The sequence below is a fragment of the Molothrus ater genome, chromosome Z (genome assembly GCF_012460135.2).
Source record: "Molothrus ater isolate BHLD 08-10-18 breed brown headed cowbird chromosome Z, BPBGC_Mater_1.1, whole genome shotgun sequence".
NCBI lineage: Eukaryota > Metazoa > Chordata > Aves > Passeriformes > Icteridae > Molothrus > Molothrus ater.
The window spans coordinates 42,364,147-42,385,500 of NC_050511.2; the positions used below are offsets into that span (position 1 = coordinate 42,364,147).

The 21,354-nt window shown below is 42.0% G+C and overlaps 1 protein-coding gene across 2 annotated transcripts in view; it reads right to left on the reverse strand.

Annotated features, from left to right (window-relative positions):
• CDC42SE2 (CDC42 small effector 2) overlaps nucleotides 1-1,466 on the reverse strand; it is an 83,154-nt gene extending 81,688 nt beyond the window's left edge. Inside the window, exons 1-2 of one of the 2 annotated variants that reach the window (XM_036403205.2) lie at nucleotides 1,176-1,466; nucleotides 215-280 (exon numbers count right to left, since the gene is read on the reverse strand). The gene's annotated coding sequence lies outside the window, so the exon portion shown is untranslated. Of the gene's footprint in view, nucleotides 1-214; nucleotides 281-813; nucleotides 923-1,175 lie in introns of those variants that run through there. The other variant, XM_036403206.2, reaches the window with a different exon arrangement.
• Between the last annotated feature and the right edge of the window lie 19,888 nt (nucleotides 1,467-21,354).

Genomic DNA, 21,354 nt, shown 5'->3' on the forward strand with positions numbered 1-21,354 from the left:
GCAAGCATTTAAGGCATCGCTTTTTCCCAGATTTTCTTTACTTTTTTATTCTTAACCAGTTATTGCAGTCTAGAAGAGACATATATACGCAACAGGCATGGGAAAAGTCTGCCTAGGGTCTCACTTAAATTACTTCTCAAGTTTTTATCTCACAGACATGAAATAATCACTCCATTCATCAATCCAAGTTCAGAAACAAAACCGGAAAACTTACAGTTTAATGCATATCCAGCTTCAGAGTTAAATGTCACAGGGCTTCACGTTCTCCTGGAACGTTCTCCTGTAGAAGGGTTACAATTCTGGTAAGCGCACGGGGTGACAAACACGGAGTATCTACCTGAAAACCACACGCTCACCCCAGGAGACAAGCGCCACATTACAAATAACAGCTGTTAAACGCTAATTTACCGCTCTAGACGTGCACGAAAATCACCGCTGTCGCACCCCAGCTCCCTCCTTCCCCAGCCGGAGGGCCTTACACTCCTCCCGCGGCCCCGCGGGGCTCGGCACGCCGCCCGGGGCACGGAAGGGAGGCACGGAGGCGTCGCGGCATCCCCGCCGCGGCACCACGCCCTGCGCCGGGCGCAGCCCGACCCCAGGCCCCGGGGCCCGCCGCGGCACCTGCCCTCCCGCCGCACGCCCGGGAGACGGGGCGGGGGCGCACGGCATTAAAAAAGAACCAAAAAAAACCTCCCAGCCCAGCCGCCAAAAGCCTCACAACAAACCAAAAAATCCAAAAAACAAAACCCACAAATCCAGGAAACCCAAACCCCTCTGGCTTGTTTTTTTGTTTGTTTGTTTTAAATCGCCCACCACAAAATTGGTGGCTCGCTCCTCTTTGTCCGAGCGTCGAGCGCGATCGCGGCTGAGCATCACCCGCCGCGCCCGCGGCACTGCCCGCTCCCGAGGCGGCGCGGCCGGAGCCTCCCCCGCACCGCCCCGCCCAGCACCGGCCCCGCCGCCCCCGGGCACTTCGCTCGGCCCTCGCTCGCCGCTGCCCGGCCGTGGCGCCGGCGGTGCGGAAAACACCGGCGGTCCCCGGCGGCGGCGCAACACAAACCCCGCCATCGCTCCCAGCGGGCCCCCGCGAAAGGGAGTGGCCGCAGCCCAGCCCACCGGCAGGTACGGGGCAGGGCGGCGAGCGCGGGACCCTGCAGCCCTGCCCCGCCACTCACCGCTGCCCACGGCGGCGCCCGCTCCTTTGTGTGCCCGCCGCGCCCCGGCACCTCCGTCTCCCGCTGCCGGGCGCCCCGCGCCCCCTCCCCGCCGCGCCGGGAGCGGAGGAGGACGCAGCCGAGATCCGCGGAGGAGGCCGCTACCACCCGCCGGTCACATGCAGCGGGAAGGCGCGGCGCAGGCTCCCGGCGGCTCCCCGGGAGCCCGGCCGGCAGCGTCCGAGGCGAGCTCGGGGGTGAAGATGGCGACCTCGGCGGCGGGGGAGGGAATCCCCGGGCCGGCCCGCTCCGCTCCGCGCTGCCGGCTGGGCTGGGCGCGCCGGGGAGGGGAGGGGACAAAGAGCGGCTGCCGCTGCCCGTCAGCGCTATCGCTGTGCCGCCCGCTCCTCCTCCGCCGCCTCCGCGCCGTCCAACCTCCGCCCGCGCCGCAGCGCACCCGGCCCGACCCGCTCCGCTCCCAGCGCCCGGGGCTCGCTGTCTGCTCCGCTCCGCTCCCACCGCCCGGGGCTCGCTGCCCACCGCAGCGCAGGGACCCCGGCGCTGACCCTTCCCGAGCTAAAATGTGCTGGCATCGCCACGGCCTTAAGGAGTGGCGGAAAGCAGGTCACGACAGCTGGTGTGCTTGTGGTCGGAGAAGGAAATGAGAAGGGGATCTTCTGACCCCCAGCTGTTGACAGCAACAAGCCTACTCTGCGTGTCGGTAAAATTCCAGCGTCCTACATCCCCCGTTCCCCCGGCAGTCATTTCAGTTGCTCACAGAGAGGTGGTGAGTCATCATGGGTGATCCGCACCTGTAGCTGGTTTACTGATTCAAAATAGGTATGGTGCCACTGCGGCTCACAGAGAGTTATCTCCGCTCCGTTCCAACAAATCATACGTTGTCTTTTAAAAAGTGAAAAATAAGGGGAAAATGCTGAAGGTGGCAAGCATGACTCAAATATGAAACACGATGAACTTGCAATATCAGATATTCCTTGCTAGGTGCAGAATTATGGCTGGAAGCTACACCTGGTGACACCATGTTACTGCCAAGCCATAGTTCTTTACAGAGTTAGGCTGCCATCTCTCCTGTGCATGACTTTTCCTGATTTTGCACATCATGCCACTCATTCGGTGTCATGAGTTAAAGCAAAAAACATGCCAGATACTTTTTAAAATTGTCAACATATTTATGGTTTATTATTTCTCCAGGCTGTGTTTTTACAACTTTGGATATTTTTCTGAGAGGTCTTTGTGCCCACCAATATACTTGTGTCTAATTTGCCTGCAGAAGGACGTGGTGTGAGAAGTGCCTCCATCAGGTATGCCCTGACACTGATCTTCCGTTCAAGAGTCAGTCACCGAAAACCAGTTTCAGCTCAGTGCCCTGCAGATGGTGTTTTTGCTGTGTGTGTTTAGAAGATGAACACCCTTATTTTAGAGCCCTAGAATCATCAAGGTTGAAAGAGACCTCTGAGATTGTCAAGTCCAACCATCAACCCAGCACTACCATTGTAACCCCTGAACTACTAACCCACATCACCCAGCACTGAATCCAGATGCCTCTTAAACACCTCCAGAGGTGATGACTCCACCACCTCCCAGCGCACCTATTCCAATGCCTGACATGTCCTAATAGTGAAAAAAAAATTCTAATATCTAATCTGATTCTTCTGTCTCAGTTGAAGGCCATTTCCTCTGATCCTCTCACTGCAGGGACAGTAGAAGTGACCAACTCCCATCTCACTACAGCCTCCTTTCAGGGAGTTGTAGAGAGCAATGAGGTCTCCCCTGGGCCTTCTCATGACTAAACAAACCCAGCTACCTCAGCAGCTCCTCATAAGACATGTTTGCTAGACCTTCATGAGCCTTGTTGCCCTTTCCTCCACCAGCTCAACATCCTTATTAAAGTGAGTGGCTCAGAACCAGACTTGAGGTGCAGCCTCAGCCACACCAAGTACAGGAGGATGATCATGTCCCTTGTCCTGCTGGCCACACTGCTCTTGGTTCAGGCCAAGATGCCACTGGCCTTCTTGGCCACCTGGGCACACAGTGGCTCACACTGAGCCAGCTCACAATGAGCATCCCCAAATCCCTTTTTGCCAAACATCTGTCCCCCCCAGCCTGTAGTGCTGCAGGGGTTTGCTGAGACCCAAGTGCAGGACATGGCACTTGGTCTTATTTTATGTCTGCAAAGAACAGCTGCAGTAGTTATCATTACTGTTCATGGATTTTACTTCATAAGAATCCTGTTACGTAGAGAAACTATTATCCCTGCTTTCAAGATGAGAAATAAAGAGACAGCAGTATACCTTGCCTCAGGTCATATATATATAGTATGTGGTAAAACCAGAAACTTATTCCAGAATTTTGGTGCAGATCCAGTTAGTTTAAAACCACAAGTTCATTTTTTTCTCAAGCTCTGTTTCTCAGGACTCCACTCATGAGAAACTATTGTGAGAAGGAGCAAAGCAATGTTGAAAAAGACATGCTAAAATTGAATTATTTTGTTGAATTTGTGCAGAAAATAATGTGTACTTACATGGAAATGTTGAGAGTAAGCAAATTTACACATAAAACATCAGCAGAAATATCTGGCTTTATAAGCATATGAACCAATAAGGGGAACACCATGCAATGTGTTGTTTCTATATTGTACATTTAAGGTATGAGATGTAAGAACTTCCAGTTTTTATTGGTTACATTTCATGCAGGAGCAGGTGAATTGCAAAAACATCATAAAATCTTTGGCCAAAACTGCTAGCACAGTAATGATATCCTGAAGGACTGCCTACATTAGTAGTATCATTATATTCTAAAGAGTTGTGACATTTTCATCAAGTACTGTGATAACACACAGTTTCAGCTGTTCCCCACAGCAATTCTTCTCAAATAACAGAGATATGTCAGGTGCATCCACAGTCATCTGTGTTAGATGCTTCTGGTACCACTTCAGAGTTTCAGGCCTCTCCACTGTCATGTGTCTCCACAGACACTGGCGTGCCCAAAGTGACATTGTGTAGCCAGCAGCACAAACCTGTAAGATGCCAGCCCCTTCAGACCAGGCCTAGCAGCAGAGTCAGAAGATTCATCTGCATTGTGAGAGCATATGCCAAATGCTTGTCAGAGGACAGTCGTGTGCTAGGCTTCTTCTGGCAGTAATGGTACCTATTCAGCTGCCATCATTGCTAACAAAGTACTAATCATGGTGTGTGTGAGAATGAACTGAGCCAGCCGTGCTTGCAAGTGAACTCAAGCCTTCAGAAGATTGAACTGTGTTGGACTAATGTGCTCTCACCAACAGTTTTTATTCTGTTTTATTATGGTTAGTTCCTCGAAAGGGCAGTCAGGGTGCCTTTACCACTTTCCAAGTATCTCATGTCCTTCTGACTGAATACTGACAATTCTCCTTCAGTGATTTCTTTCTTCAGTGACAGTCTTACCTGTATTACTGACTACTTTTACTAATTGCTTCTCCCATATCCAAAGATATCCAAAGATAGACAAGATTTATCTTTCAGAATCCTCTTCCTCTCCTGCTTCCTCAGGGCCTCATGCCAAAGCCTGAAAGAAATCGTAAGGCAGAAATAATTCAACATTTATATGAACCTTTCATGGTAAATTACATTCTTCCCACTCTGTGGTCCAGAATGTTTGCTAGTTAACACACCAAAAAAACAGATAGAAACATCTTTCATTACTTAGATTGATGGTATGTGTGAAAAAATAAAAGATTGATTTTAAAAGGGAAAAATAATCTTATAATTCCAAATTTAAAAATGTGTTGTCCGCTTTTTTGAATGAACAATAAAATGTACACACTAATTATGACTAAATAGTAGTGTGTGGGTATAGCACTCATGAACACAACAGGATTCCTCCATTTCTGATGTAGCCATGTACATGTCAGTGAAGGTATGTATCAGCAATTAAAAGTCGTCAAGATAGCTACTCACTGAATTCCATTAGCTGACCATAGCTGCATTTCTCATCTGTGGCAACTGTCTACCCTCATACCTTCATAAGGAATTTTTTAATGGAAAGGGTTGTTAAACATTGGAATGTACTGCTTGGGGAGGTAGTGGCGTCACCATCCCTGGAGATGTTCGGGAAACCCCTGGGAATGGCACTCACTACCGTGGTCTAGTTGGCAAGGTGGTGATCAGTCAAAGGCTGGACTCCGTGATGTTGGAGGTCTTTGCCAAACTAAATGATTGCTGATTCTGTGATTCATGATGGCAGCCTAGGCAAACGTGTTGTCCTGCAGCTGCTAGAGGCAAGGAACCAGAAGTGCAGTCTGTTAATGTAGCTCAAGAGGCAATGTGTTATGCTCTGACTGCTCAGTCTATTGCAAGGGACTGTTTGTGGCCAGTGCAGAAGGAGTCTGCAGTCACAGCTCCCAGTCTTAAGGGGAGCTCAGCCCAGTGAATGGGGTTGGTGGGGCTGGAGCAGAAAAGCTAACTCCTTTTAGGGTAAAAGAGGAAGCTGCTGAGGATATTCACTTTCCACTGTTTCCTTTAATTGGTTCTTCTCTATGAACAAGCCAGGGTAAGGAAAAAACTTGGGCTTTTTTTTCCAGAAGAGGCAGAAGTTTCCTTTAGAAGTCCCAACAAACTCTCTTAATCTGTATGTGCTTTGCATCCAAGTCCCTGTATGTGGCTTGATAACTACCCATGTGGAAGCTCATGCACCATGTGTGCTCCCTTAAGGCTTTATAACTAGTATATGTATTTTTCTGAATTAGATCCAGACAACTGAAACACAAGCTGAGGTGCTCTTTCACCAAGTAGTGTGAGGCAGATTTACTACTGACAAAAAAATTGTGGGGAGAATGGAAAAGAATGTGTGTCCTCTTGACTCAGTAACTTCTCACTCAACATGTAAAGACCTGAACTTGGCAAAGTGGCTCAGAGCTTTTCTGCATAATAAAATGAAGATCCTTAAACAAAAGAAACTCACCACATGGAAATCCAATAGGATTTTCTCAGATAATAGTACTGTTTCTATCAGAAAGGAACTTTGCTAAGTAGCTGCAGTGATATAGTTGCTTCATTGTGAGCCTGCAATGAAATATCTGCATACCTTCATTCATTGTCCTTTTTTTCTGACAGAAATGAAACCCCACGAACAATAGCATTTTTTACACTTGCAAGAACCCTGATGGTAATTAGGTTTCTAATATATTTTCTTTGGTAACTTCCTTTGGTTTTTATTCTGGCTTTGGAAATTTGTAATTATTTAGCATGTATCTTTGTTTCCTCTCTTACCCTCTGGCTGTCTGGTCTGTTTAGGTTGCATATTTCTGTGATGTTTGTGCTATGTTTGCACATTGCCCAGTATTAAACAACTCACAATTTGTTTGGCTTCTCTACTTGCTATTGTGATACAAATTATAAATATTTCCACACTTTTAAAAATCATTATTATTTCTGAAGCTCTAGGGATTAACTTTGGTTTCCTGTTTATGAAAATACAGTTTTGCTGGGTTAACCATAGATTGGGCATTCCATTAGGCATAGTAAAGAGCAGTCTTTGCATTTTACAGGCTATGCAACATGCTACTATAAAAACAGGTAGGATAGTCTGGTAATAGGAGGAAACACTCTGGAGTCCTTTGTGACATCTACTTTTTCTTGCTGTTAATATTCCTAGTGCCTCGCTAATGGCGCAGAGGGTTTTACAGACGTATCTCATTAGTGCTGCTTGCTAGGTTCAAGTGTTTTCCAAGGAAACGTATTTGTCTGGGAAAAACTCCTCTGACTTTTTTAGCATCCACCCAGCACTTTTTTTTCTTGAAAGCTGACATGGATTTAGTTCTTTGAGTTAATTTTCCTGCTACATTTTTTTTCTTTTTTAATTGCCATTTTCACGAATGCTGAATTTTCACTACTTTGTGATTTTTTTTTCAATGCAACTGCATCAACCCTGTTCTGAACTGCAAACCAGGTGTACTCACATTCTAACCAGTATTAAATCTACCTGTCCCTGCAATAAACCAACTTAGTGTAACTAAGCATTAACGACAAGTTGTTAAGCCTTCATCCAATAACAATATAAACCTCCATTGCTTTTTCATACTTCAAGCTGTTTGAACCCATTCTGCCCCATCACCAAAATGAAGGTAACATCAAAAGGAAACCAGCATTCCCTGTACATTCAGAATAATTCTATTTCTGACTTCTAAAAAGTAAAATAGGATGGTGTATCCAGTGTCAGGGGTATTTTATGCTTTTTTCATGATTTCTGTCATACCCATTAAATGTTCCCTGGTTCTTAAACACAGGGAATTACCTCAGTCTGATTGTGACCTTAAAACTTGAATGACTTAGAGGAAGACATACCACTCTCTTCAGTGAGAACAGTTTTTTCACCTTGTAAAAAATTTCAGGTCTTAATGGAGGACTGTATGTGTTTGGGTACTTTTTCTTCATACCAGGGGCTTTCATGTTCAATCCCACCTTACAAAATACAGTGTATCTTTAACTTTGATTTTATTTTTCTTCTCCTACACTGTTTATTGTAGCTAGTTAAGTTTAATTATTTAATGTTAGGCAGGTGAATAGAATCTTACTCAGCTGATGGAAAGGTAACCTAAATGATGGGTTAACTCTAAAAGCCTCTTGCAGTAGTATTTGCTGTGCCATCAATCACTCCATTAAGATGCCTTCCTGGTTTATGTTACTTGCAGTAAGTTGCATCAGCTCATACACTGATGGTATTTTTGATCTCTTGACAACCTGCTAGATTAATTTGGAATTGTTTTCAGTCCTAGTCCACCACAGATTGCCAACATTTATTTTGAACAGGACATTCATATTCATGAGAAGAAAACAACCGCCCTCAGCATCTGAACAGTGACTATAAGCCTGAAGCATATGCTTTGAACTTGCAACTGAGATGTCAGACAGTGATGAGCAGAGGTGTTTATTTCATGTCCACAGTACAGGTCAAAAGAGGTGGGCCTCACAACAGAAATTGTTGATGTCCTTGGAAAACCATGCTTAGATTTTCCTATAACAAGAATCCTACAAACTGCTAGCAGAATTGTGAGTTTTTCAAAAAATCTCAGGTCAAGCCAGAGAAGTCACCCCAAAAATTAAATTCAACTGCTGTTCATGCCCCAGAAAATGTGTGTGTGAAGTTACAGAGGTTTTTTTATCATTTGCCATCAGCCTACCTGATTCATTCTTGGGGAAGGTGCAGTTCTGCACGTCCAGCTGCACTGCCAGACAGACAGAATTTGCCACAACAGGGCATGGGTGTCTGCACAGGCCTGCACCCAAACACCTGCCTTTTCATTCCTAAACCAAATAAGCCCACTGATACCAAATAACATTGACAATGGTGTAAGAGAACATTTTTCTGAAGCTGAAATGGATGTTAGTATCCATTCTGAATGCTAGTCTCCGATTTGCAAAGGGGAGAGATATCTTGGTCTGCACCAAAAGTACAAAAGAAGACAAAAGTATGCATATAGGTTGAAATACGAATAAGATGGACTATCAATAGGAGAACAGTAGTTCCATTAATTCTGTAACCCATGTATTCTAGTTTCTTAGACTTTCTATCATGCGATTGATTCCCCAGTGTGTGGTAAAATGTCAAATGGCTGAAGTATTTCTTGCAGAGGAGACATTCAGTAAGTCCCTACTATGTAATTTCTGCACAGTATAATAAAGGGAAACAAGATTGTGTTTGTTTCCATCTCCTGGACAGTATTTGTCTTATATTTTGGGCTACCTCTTTTGCTCAACTTATAGTCTACAAATCTGGGAATTTACCTGTTTATGATAAATGCACAGATAGGTACAGCATGTACAATTTGAACTGAGGTAATAAAAGCCTTACTGATCCAGACACACAAAAAAGAAAAAAAAAAAAAAACAAAAAAAGGAGAAGAACAACTCTAGCACAAAAATGAGAAAGAGAGCAAATAAAATAATAGGAAAATAGCTGTAGAGAAATCTCTATTTTCACATTTATGCATTTGGGAGAATTGGCCTAGAAAATGGGTCTATCCAATTACTCAATTGATAGGATGAAAATCACACCTGCCATAGGCAGCCGGAGTACATTTTTTCCAACTTTATACCTGTAGAAATATATAGTGGCAATAAGATCTGCCATCTAATCATACTGTAATCCAAACATTCTGTTAAACTCTATTTCCTCTGTGTTTTGAGCAACTGCCTTTTCTCCCCTGTGGCACAAAGTTAAGAAGGCATCATTTAATCAACTAATTTCTTTCCCATTTCTATATAGTTGATTTATTTCCTTTTGTCAGAAAACCATGCAAAATGTGGGAAGCTTTCCTCAGATGTAACTGCTGATTTCTCAGTAGCAACATTTCTGTCTAACATATCAGAGCATCATGATATTTAACCTGAATTAAGTACCATCTTACTATTTTGAAAAACAAAAGAAAATACAAACATATTTCTAAACTAAGGGGATTTAATGCCTCGGAAATTGTGCTGGAAGAAAAACAGTTCAGCTGTTTGAGTTAAATGGTACATTGCAAACTAAAAGATAATCAATTATGCCTTCCTGAGAAGTGTCAAAGGAAGTGGGTTTCAGAAGTGTGAGCACTCAGTGGAAGCAGTTTGCTGCTGTGCCTTCAGGGCTCTCCCTGGCAGCCAGCAGCAGGTGCAGTGCAGTAGACTGCTACCGGTGTAATGAGAGTGAGATGAGCAAATCTTCCTTCCTGCTGCTGTGGTATTTGTATCAGGTGTTCCTTCAGTGAGACAAGACTTTAAATAAATTTTATTATGCTAACAAACATTTCAAACGGCACAAAAGTTATTTTAACTGATATTTATTGCTCTCTGTTGTATTGCAAGTATTCCCAGAACCTCCTTTTTTTGTGGGACATCAACAGTAGCACAACAGGAAGTGATTGCAGTGCTGAGAAACATCTTCCCTTCCATTCACTCACAGAAATCTTGGAACATTTAGACTTCACAACTTGTCTTACAGAGGTCTTACCTCCATCTTGTTCTGGAACTGTTTAAAGAAAATATTTGAGGTGAAAGTAATGAAACAACCACACTAACTCATACAATTAAGTTTCTGTGGGGAAAAAAAAGTGAAGGAATGCACACCTGATTTTCTCCTTTAAATAGAAGCATTCAGCTCCTGCTAATTAGCAATTTGAGTAGAGCTTGGTGGACTCTGAGTAACGCAAAGGAAAAACAGGCACAGCATGATAAGATTGGGTGAACAAATTTAAAAACAATCTATGCTTTAAATGGATAGTAAATATAATTCAGGTTCTAAATTAGATCTGGATGTTCTCCAGATATTGAACTTCAGGAACATCTCATATTAAAATGCAACAGAATTTTTATTGTGTCTGAGTAGATTTCAGCTACTCAATCCTGTATGGTTCATTTTGTAAACACAGCACACTAGTGTATGAACCAGTTAGGTATTCTATCAGACCAGGTTCAGCAGTTTGACAGGCTATCCTTTGCTAAATAGCACAAATGATACTTTTTTTAAATCTCCCAAAACCAGTCCGAGCAAATTCTTGATGAATTGTGTTCCAGTTTAAAAATCCCTGACAGAGAGACTGATTACAGTCCACATAAGAAACCAAAACCAAACAAAAATAAATAAGAAGAGTTATAATGAAAATGTTCAGGACAGCAGCAGAGAACAACTATATAAAATATCCCACTCATTTATATATTTAGGAAAGCATTCCAAAGATTTCTGTGCTGAATACCTGACTGAAAGTGTAAAAGGTCTTTTCCTCAATCAGCCCACAGCTCAGCTGCCTGTGGCAATGATATCTAAATAGGACTGTGTCCTGGAGGATATAAGGATGTGTAATTTTGGCAAGTATGTACTCTGGTGCTTTGTCTCCGCCATGTGATTGCTTCCCTTTTGGTTTTTGTGTCTCTAACCCTGCTGGTCCAAATACACACTTGGAAACAAGTTAATCACCGCTTGCTTCACCAAGGTATTGCAGCCAACTTGTGGGACAAAACCAGAACTAACTGTGGCATCCTCGTTGTTGACACGCTGCATTGCCCTGTCCAGGAGCAAGGAATTCAAAACATCAAGGAGTATCACACAGGCTGTTATGGACTTTATTGGGTAGAAGAGAATGTAGGACACCAAAAGCAAGGGAGTTGTGGGAGTAAGACTGGGAATGATATTCTGCTTCATAACTACCACCCCCAGTGTTCACAGATTTGTCAGCAGCTGGTTATATATTGCAGTTTCATTTTGAGGCCCTGTCCCCATGGCACTTCAAGTGCGGATAGCCAGATCTCTGTTTAAATCACAATCTTGCTGGAAAATAGCCCAATTTACCCATGCCGAGTAGGATCATGTTTAAAAACTATTTTAATCCTCTCAGGCACCGAGCTTTTTTTTTTAAATGTTTTTTAACCTGAATGCTGCCAGTGCTAGAGCAACTTCAGTAATGTGGAAAACGAGTGGGAGCAACAGCAAAGACATGTTGCTGGCAACCAGTGCTGCTCAAACCTGTTCCACATAGTTGCCAGAGCTTTCCATGTAATGTTACACCAGCAGATTCACACCACTCAGAAAAGGTTGGAATTTTTTGACAAAAAAATATTTCTAACCTCTAGCAAAAGTTTACAGATTGGTATTGCAAGAAACTTTATAAGATATTTGCAAGGGCAAATCACATTTAATATCTAGGCAGGTGTTAATGGGTGTTCAAACAAAAACAAGTACTAATTTGTAATTTGGGTTACATGACAGATTTGGAGGGCTCCTCCAAGTTTTTTCCCCCAGCTCATTCTAGATTTGGAAAATAATGTGACCTTTCCTGGGAAATGAAATTCTTTATCTCCCATGCCACTTCCTCAAGAAGGCAGATGTACTTACGATGACATAATGTGATGAAATAAAAGGAAATAAGTAGCAATGGGAGAATATATCCTAAAGGCCTATTTCTGTCCCCAGTGAAATAAATTTAACAATTCCCCTTTACTTCAGTGGGATCTGGGTTAAGCTTAAGTAGTATTAAAGGAACTTTAATAGCAGAATAGTGATCTACCTTAGGCAAAAAGAGAGTGGGGGACTTTCAAAGTATCAAATTAAGAGACATGGCGTTATATTTATTTTATTGTCCATTTATTATGCCCAGACAATCTGGTGCAGGAACAGAATAACTAAATATATTCTGGTCTTCCTTTAAAAATTTCCTACTACCAATTCTCTCAAATGAGACTTAAAAAGAATACAAACACATACACACACACAACCTCAAACCCATCTCTTGAAGCTATAAAATTCACTACCTCTGCATTAAACATGTAAATTTATAATCCAGGGACAAGACAGATTCAGTTTCAGAAAATGTTTGAAAAAGACAGCTAGTCCTCATTTGTCGGTACAAAAATAAACCTCTTTTAAGATACTTGTTTAAGTTTCAGATAAACCTGTTATGATACAGAGATCTCAAAATATAGTAGAGTGCCCTAAAAACTGACTTAGGCCACTTGAATTCACTGATGTACAATAAAAGATGTAAATTGAACAGCTATGCATAGAATATTTCACTTCAATATTGCTCAGAAATTTTAGACTGCTGTCACTCTGGCCATACAAGGACGGTTAGATTGTTGTATTTATATTCTCTATGGAGAATTAATAAATATTTAGATCAAATCCACGTGCATGCATGCATGGTTGACAGAGAGAAAGAACCATTTCCATGAGGCTTCAACAACCCCATACTGCTGTGAGAATATAAAAAAATAGAGATGTGCCTTCCAAACTGAATATGTACTAGCAGGAGCACATTTGCAAATAACAGTGTAGAAATACAAAGTAATCATAAAAATAACTTTTAAAACTGCCTGTAAAAGAGCAAGTGGTTGATTAAAAGTGTCCCCATTGTTCTTGGTTATTCCCTTTTGGATCAGTGGTTCTGCTGCAATTCATATTGTATTTTTGAGTCACTGCCAATGCTGCTATCTGGAGAGAAAAAACTGAAGCAACTTCAGTGATTGCTGTCTTTATATAGTCACAATATGCCAATACTGCAAGGCTGCTAATTCTGTAAGCTGACTTTTTATCATTTTGTGCTTCTATTATCCCAGATAAAATAACTACTGCAGAAAATGTTGTGAATAGCTAAGTAATGTCTCCTCAGGCTGGCAGCAGGGTGCTATAGAAAGCTGTGTTCTTAGCTGCTGCTTCTCCTACATATCTTTCCCAGGTGTCACTTCTCTCTGCTGTCTTTGGTGAAGTGGGTTTGCAATTGCCAACAGTCATAAACCTCTTGCAGCAATGCAGAAATGAAAGAAAGAGAGCTACTGGCAGGAAGGAATCAAAGTGCCCATGGAAGAAGGGCCCTTTCTTCAGGATCCTCTTCAGCAAGGGAATAATCTCCTTGGCTTGTGATTTTTACTGTGTTAGACTGCATGAACATCCATTCTTTGATGATGCAAAGGGTCCCCATAGCTGTTAACCAGAGAAAAAGAATAAAAACCAAATTCCCTAACTTGCTTGAAACACTGTAAACAGACAAAATGCAATGCAAGCAAGTGTCTGTGATTCAGGCCTGCAAACAAACTCAGAAAGATGGTATAGTACATTGCTTATCTTTGAGTCTCAGGAGATATTTGTAGGATTTAGCTTTCTCTTTTAGATTTTCCCTGAAAATATAATTGCAATAGCTCTAATACATTGCTAAGGCCTTGGCCCTTCACACATTCATGTCAAACTTCATACAGACAAGTTCTCTCATTCATTTAACAAGTCTGAAAGTGCTAAGCCACTCGTGTCTGACACTTCCTGTCACTGTGCTCCTCTAGCTTTGTGCTGCTTGCACTCACCATGTGCCTGTTCTGAAGGGAGTGCAGGTAGCCCAGCAGTTAAATGCTGCTGACATGACCTGGTAGTCCACCTCCAGAAGCTGCAATTTTGCCTTACAGATTGCCTGTGGATAACTCCGGAATGGCAATCTGCCTCACAAACTAAAAATGCATATTTTTCTTCTTTATCCCCTAGTATGGGAATAGTATGGGAATAGCCTTCAGTAAGACTGTTCACAAATTTGAATGTAAATTGATGTCCTGCTGTTCGTGGAGAAGAAAATACAAAATGCTGATATTGCTCTATGCTTTTTCACTTCTCTGTCTGATAGAACAATTCAGATTAAGAGTTTAGTGTTTTATTTTTGTTTTAGACTTCAGTATGAGGAGAAAATTAATTGTGGAGAGAAGAAGCATTCACTCCATTCAGAGTTGAACTGGTGAACATGAGAGGAGGCTCAGGATGTTGCAAATGTTTTAAGTCTTAAAATGTCTTGTTACTAGCCAGAAGCTTTTATTATACAAAGAAATAGTTTTCCTGCCTCATGTAAGCTGATGTACTTTATTAAAAGTCTAAGTTTAACAAAGCTATTTTTATTTTCAGGAAGTCATAGTTTATATGATTTAAAACATGAATACATGGAGGACAGCCCTGGGGAAACTAAGCCCATATCTGGAAATGCAGCAAAAGATCACTTGTGCAAGTTTTTAATTCAACAAATTCTATTTGCAGAAGCCAGAACTAGTAGTGTTCATGCTCCCAGTTTATTCAGCATAGCAGTCTCTCAGTGCTGAATGTCCTCCTCTGTTTTATTAATGATTTTAGCCTTGTTCTCATAATTTACCATTTCTTATAGTTCTCCTTTCCTATAATTAAGTATCTCTATTATGCAAAAAAACCATGTGTGAATAATGAGATGCCTTCCAAAGACAGTCATTTGGATCGAGGTCATGAGAATTAGTCTTCTTGAAATACTCTCAGCTCTGCCACCAACTTTATCTGAGACCTTCAATAAACCACCTAATCTCTCCACATCTGTTATTCCACCTGTCAAAGGAGAATGGCAACACTTCTCAAGCTTGCCAGCTACATTTTACTACCAAGGAATTTTTGCAACTCATGAGTACAGAACATCTCTCAAGAGCCAGGTGTTACTGCCCAGGCCTTGATGGACTTGGCACAGTAGGAGGGACAGACATAACCCTGGTCTGAGGTGGGGGTTTGTGCAGCTGGCTGACCATGGCTACTTTGCAGGTCAATACTATAGTTGAGGCCTACAATCACTTTATTGCAGAATTTACCTCATAGGTTTGTAGGTCTAGGGGTTATTTTACAGGTAAATTTGTTAGCAGATGTCCTATTCCTATCCTAATCTGACAGAGAATTGTTTAGAAACCCCAAAGTAAAAATATTGGCAATTTTTCTCCCCCCAAGGGTTTTAATCTATTAAAATTATCTGGCTTTTTTTTTTTGTGCATCTTGAAAATGAACATAATTTTTAGTATGTATACAATTTGACTCTCAATTTGAAGATTTTCTCAAGTCAATAAATACATGGAGCATTTGGGAAAAGTGGAAAATTATCTTGAAAAGGGGTAGTTGTTACACTGCCAATCTGACTTGTTCTCCTGACTCACTTTTCTCTTTTCCTTTCTTCTCTTTCCCTTTCCCTCCCAAGGCTCTTTCTCAAGAGCTTTTTAACTGATGGTACAGTTCCCTTTTGCTAAAACACTGCCAGTCTTCCTGACACTAGCAATTAGTGTCAGCTGTTGTGAGCTATGTTATAACACTGTGCTGCAACACTAGGGGAGTAACAGCTGTTGAATAAAGGATGCATCTAAATTTCACCAGTTTTTTAAACCAAAAAAACGATGGTTCACAAGAGGGCTGTTTTATGGAAAGGAGTCAGGAGAGATAGCTAGTTCCTTGGAGGTCCAGTAAAAGAAAGAAAGTCACCTAGCTGAAAGGAATAGGCTAACCTTGGCACTAGATTTCTCCTTATGTAATTCTGTGCTGAGAGGTTACTAATGATGGCCTTTATGAGCCCCACTTCTGAGAACATAGTTTATCTGAAGCAGTGATGAGAAATCCCAGGGTACAAACTCAATTCCACCACTAAATTAGACATCAAAAACATAAGGGTACAAGATTCAGAGGTGCAAAGGCTTTGTCCTTCTGTCTAGATGCCTCTAGTTTTTTTCACAAGTGGCAATAGCTGGAATATCTCCATAGCACAATCTAGGCCTTATTTGGGTACCTTATGGTAGGGAAGGGAGAAAGGAGGAAAAAAAGAATAATGTATCAGTCATCAGAGTAATACATTTCATTTTTATAATTGATCTAAATTTCATATTATTGGTATATATTACCAGCAACTTCTATGGAGGCAGCTGTTATTTCCTTTAATGTGCTTATTTTACTCCTCTGCCCACATACTTCCTTTGCCTCGAGCATGCCTTCCTGGCAACATTGATTATGAATCAGTTTACTTTTGACAACTGTTCTGAGTACAGCTTTTAGAAAGCCATGAAATCCTTCCTTTCCCAAGGTGTTTTAGGTTCTAAAAATGTGCTAATAATATAAAACTTAATGTTTTCAACAAGCTTGTCTACAGTGAAAAAAAGAAAAACTGGTTCATATTGTTACTAAGGCAGAGACAAGGTTATTTTTGTTCAATGCTGTTCACCACAAGGTAAATGAAGAAATTTTGTGTGATAGATATCCATAATAACTCTCTGGGACCAGACAGGCAGAGGTCATAAAACAAGACATTAGCTCCACAAAAATATATGCTCAGATAATTTTAAATGGGAGTGTGAGCTGTGACAGCTGCTGAGAGGGCCTAGATCTAATTTTCATTCATTTTTCCTCCTTTTTTTCCTTCAATAACAAGCATGCAGCAGTACCAGTGAGTGAAAATTTCCATAAAGACTACTAGTACCTTAGAGGACTTGAAGCCAGTCTGCAAATGTCCCCAGCTATAACTGAAAATAAAAACAACCCAAACCAAAAAACATTTAATTAATGAGAGTCACATCCAATTGGAAATCCTCTAGGAAATGCAGAGGTAGAAAATGTCTGTGGCTTCTTTAAGACCTTTTTCAATCCAAACCAGAGATTCCTAATGAAACAGGCCAGTCGCTGTTTTTTTCCAGGTGCTCTCATTCCCCAAGAGTCAGGAGTGGCACTGAGCTGATCCTGAGTGAGGGTGTGGTTTCAGAGCCACCCTGAGCTATCTTATTCCCTGTTGCTGTTAAAAGAAGCAAATCTGCTTCCCCTGTGCTATCCAGCTGCTCAAGCTTGCTATATGTTTCCATGTTTGTAGGGGTCCCTCAGCTATGAGACATCAACTCTCTGATTTTACTGAAGGCCAATATTTCTTTCTTGAAGGCACAGTTTTCAACCAGATCTACAAGCCTATCTCATTTACCAAAAATTTTCTAATTTTGATAGGAAAGAGAACATGTTCCTGAGACCAAGGCACAATCCCTCTTTTCAGTGCAATTCCATCAGAAGCTTAACCCAAGCTAAGAAAGTGTCTTGAACACATTTTGCATGACCAGAACCAATTGGTTTTATGTCTTCAGTGTTTCCTTATGCAAATTCCTTTAGCATTTTGGGTGTTGAAGTGTAATTTTGTCAAACACAGCCTGCCAGTGTCAGCATCTGGTTAAGCCAGCTTCAAACACAACCATTACAGTTGCATGAGAAACCTGCATGTGGCAGCAGGAGGTGTTTGGCTTTGTCCTTGTGCCCTTGCAAGAGCACTAACCCTACACTTAGGCAATGTCCAGTTTGTGCTGTCAAGCAGGAAACCCACAGACATAGTTCACACCTTCAGCTGAGTTCAGCACTGTCAAGGGCAGCTGCCTAGTGTCAGAGCCTCATGACCTAAGTCTCACCTAATGGCTCAAGACATTCAAGCATTACCTATATGTAAACATGCAAGCACACAAGATCATGCACCATAATCCAGGCATTTTATTAATCCCGTAATCATACTTTTCAGAGCTTCTTCTAGGACAAGCTAAAGGCAATCAGGCTGTCTTTTTTCTTTATGTTGTAGAAGTGTATAATATCAAACAAAAGCACACACAACAGTTATTACAGTGATTTATAAACTTCCAGCAATTTTCTATAATCTTTCCTATCTTGTTGTGGGCACCAGCAAATTTTCCCCAACTTTATTCTGGATAGTGCATGTCTGACAGATAATTATTGCTCAGAAAATACATTCCATATAAAATATTTTGTAGCCAGTGATGCTGTATGTAATTCATCAGAGAATTGTAGCATTGCACCATATCTCCTGGGATTGACTTTAAGGAGTGACTTCTGATGAAAATTCCTGCTGTGAGAAGCAGAAAAATTGGAGCAGTATTGGTCCCTGCAGATGTATTCTTCAGATCCCAGATTTCCCATTCCAGATACAAAGCCTAAAAACTACTACAGTTTCACTGTAAAAACCAGTAGAAAGTAAGTTCTCAACCCTATCAAGCCTGACCTATGACAAGATGACAATAAGGGCTATCAAATCTTTTCATGTATGTGTTTGTGACTGCATACACAAACATGCAAATCACATGCATAGGTAATCAGTCTCCTCATATAAGGGAAGAGGGTTCTAAAACTGGGCACTACAAGATGAATAAGACAAGGTACAATTACTTGGACAGTAAGTAGACTAAAATAACAGACATAACCTGTACAAGCAGGACCTTTCTCCCCCAACAGTATTGTTACATTCAACTGGGACACGCACTGTGAAAAAAAGCACTTGACCTCCACAACATTACCCAAAGTCACAGGCCTTTGCCTCTCCTCCAGGCCTTTTTATGCTAGTTTTAGGTCTGCTAACATGTCATGGAAAACCAGGTTAAAGAGGCAAAGGCAGGTGTTTTCTTCTTACCAAACTAGTGAAACCTCCCCCCATGTTTTTTCACACACCTTCCTCTTTGGGGGCAAATGAATTTAAAGATGAGAAATGAGAACTGCCTCTGCTGATATGTCTTCACAAAGCTGTGCAGAGAAGGCCACCCAGGCACATGAGCAGGTCCTGGATTGCATAATGAAAACCAGCACTTTTAAATAGATACCCTTATTCTGGTGCCCTGGAGGACCAAGCTCTTGATTCCATTAATATGGAGGAGACATTTCCCCCTAACAAAACTCTGCAATGCCACAATAACATTTCTCTTTTTCCTAGCTCCCTTTCACAGGTCTGCTTGTGGCCAGCTGCAAGGTGGTGCTATTCATGCTACATATTCTGTTCCAGTTGAAGGAGTGTCCTCTTTGTTGTGATTATGTGCATAGATGCTGATCACTCATACTCACTTTTCCTGGGACTATCTCTCACCCAATCCTGCCCGTGTGCCCTGACATTGTACAAGGTATTTGGGTGAAACCAGAGCAATCTCTGGTTATTCTGTACAGTCACTGTGGTGCACACTCATCACCCTGCTGCTTCTGTGCTGTGCATGCAAACACACGCCCAACGCTGCTGAATTTTGCAGTGGCCCTGTTCCTGCAGCTAAATGCAGAAGACAAAAGAGAGACACAGTCACTCTGAAAAGCAACTGTGGTGTCATGCAGACAGCAGAACCTGACTGTGGCTTTCTAGTTTTCTCTGCCTTTGGGAGCTATAACCTGCTCGAGTCCTTTCTGCTGACAGCATCTTTTTTTTTTTCCCTCAGCTGCCTTTAATGCATGGGCCATTAATGCACTGTGGATACATAGCCAACATTCATCCGCTCACTCAGCCAGACATCTGGAGCTCAGCGGCATTTGACCTCTTCTTCACTCTGGACCAGGCAGCGTGGGCAGGTTTCATTACACTCCCTGCTGCCTTTATGTTGCCACACAGTTGGACACTCCAGACCCTGACGTGGATACCTCACTCCTGCCTTGGCTCCAGATGTTTTCTTCAGACAGGATATGTAAGTAAAGGAATCAACAGCTAATTTCATGAAGGGAGGAAAGGAGGGGAGTTATTACTATGAAAACAATATTGTGCTTGCAGGGAAAATACTTTGGACACGGGAACTTCAAAGTAGGACAAGAGTGATAAGAAACAGATCTCAATCAGAGCTTAATTTCCTGTTTTCTGTTCAGAACAGTCCTATGTTACAACCAGAGCAGTATTTCTATCCTTGCTAGGTCAGGGAGATTTTATACTAAACACTACTGATTGCTGTGGTCAGAATATAAAGAAAAAACAACACACAAAATATTTTTTTCTACAAAAGATTTTGACCTGCTCTCTTTCTGCTGTTTTGGTAACCCAGCTGTGAGTATTCCCACAACCTACTACCATGATTATTAAAACTTCTTTCTCTTTGGCTTCTCATTGCCATTTAATCTATAAAGCAGATCTTAGAACTGTTCAACTTGTATAAACCTGGCCTTGTCAAACTTCTTCATTACCTTTAGCTCAAGGCTGCTGTTCTGATCTCCCAGTAAAGTGAGAACCCTTGAGAATTCCCCTCTAGGAATTCAGCCTCTGATGCATCTCACCCTCTACACAACCAGGCTGCTACGCTCACATCATGGTTTTCTCTCTCTGGAGGTGCCCTCAGTCTCTTTCTGAACATCTCTGGGTTCTTTTCTTCATGAAAATCATGGAATCCCACAGAATCACAGAGTATATGAAGTTGGAAGGGACCCACAAGGATCATAATGTCCAACTGCTTGTCTTGCACAGGATGTTCCCAAGAATCACACCATGTGCTCAAGAGCATTATTCAAATGCTTCCTGAACTCTGTCAGGCTGGTGCTGTGACCACTTCCCTGGGCAGCCTGTTCCAGTGCCCAGCCACCCTGTGGGTGAACAACCTTTTTCTAATATCCAACCTAAACCTCCCCTGACACAACTTTAGACCATTCCCTTGGGTTCTGTCCCTGGGTACTGGAGAGAAGAGATGAGGAAAAAGGAAAAGGAAAAGGAAAAGGAAAAGGAAAGGAAAGGAAAGAAAAGAAAAGAAAAGAAAAGAAAAGAAAAGAAAAGAAAAGAAAAGAAAAGAAAAGAAAAGAAAAGAAAAGAAAAGAAAAGAAAAGAAAAGAAAAGAAAAGAAAAGAAAAGAAAAGAAAAGAAAAGAAAAGAGATAAACCAAAGGAGTGTCTATCTTAGAGTACTGTTCCTATCAAGATGGAAGAATGAAGAAATTTTCAGTATTCTAGAACTGCAACTAGTCCTCAGCCTCTATCCTGGAATCAAAATGCAAATGTAATCTGCATTGTTATAAAGTATTTGCAACCTAAAACCAATACATGTCTACACCTAATGAAATAACAGGGACAAATCTGGGCTTCTGAGCTGATTGTGGCTTGCAAACAGTCCAGCTACAGGCAGTACCTGCTGCTGACAGATTGTTCAACAAGAGAGGGCTCTGTAGGCCCAGAA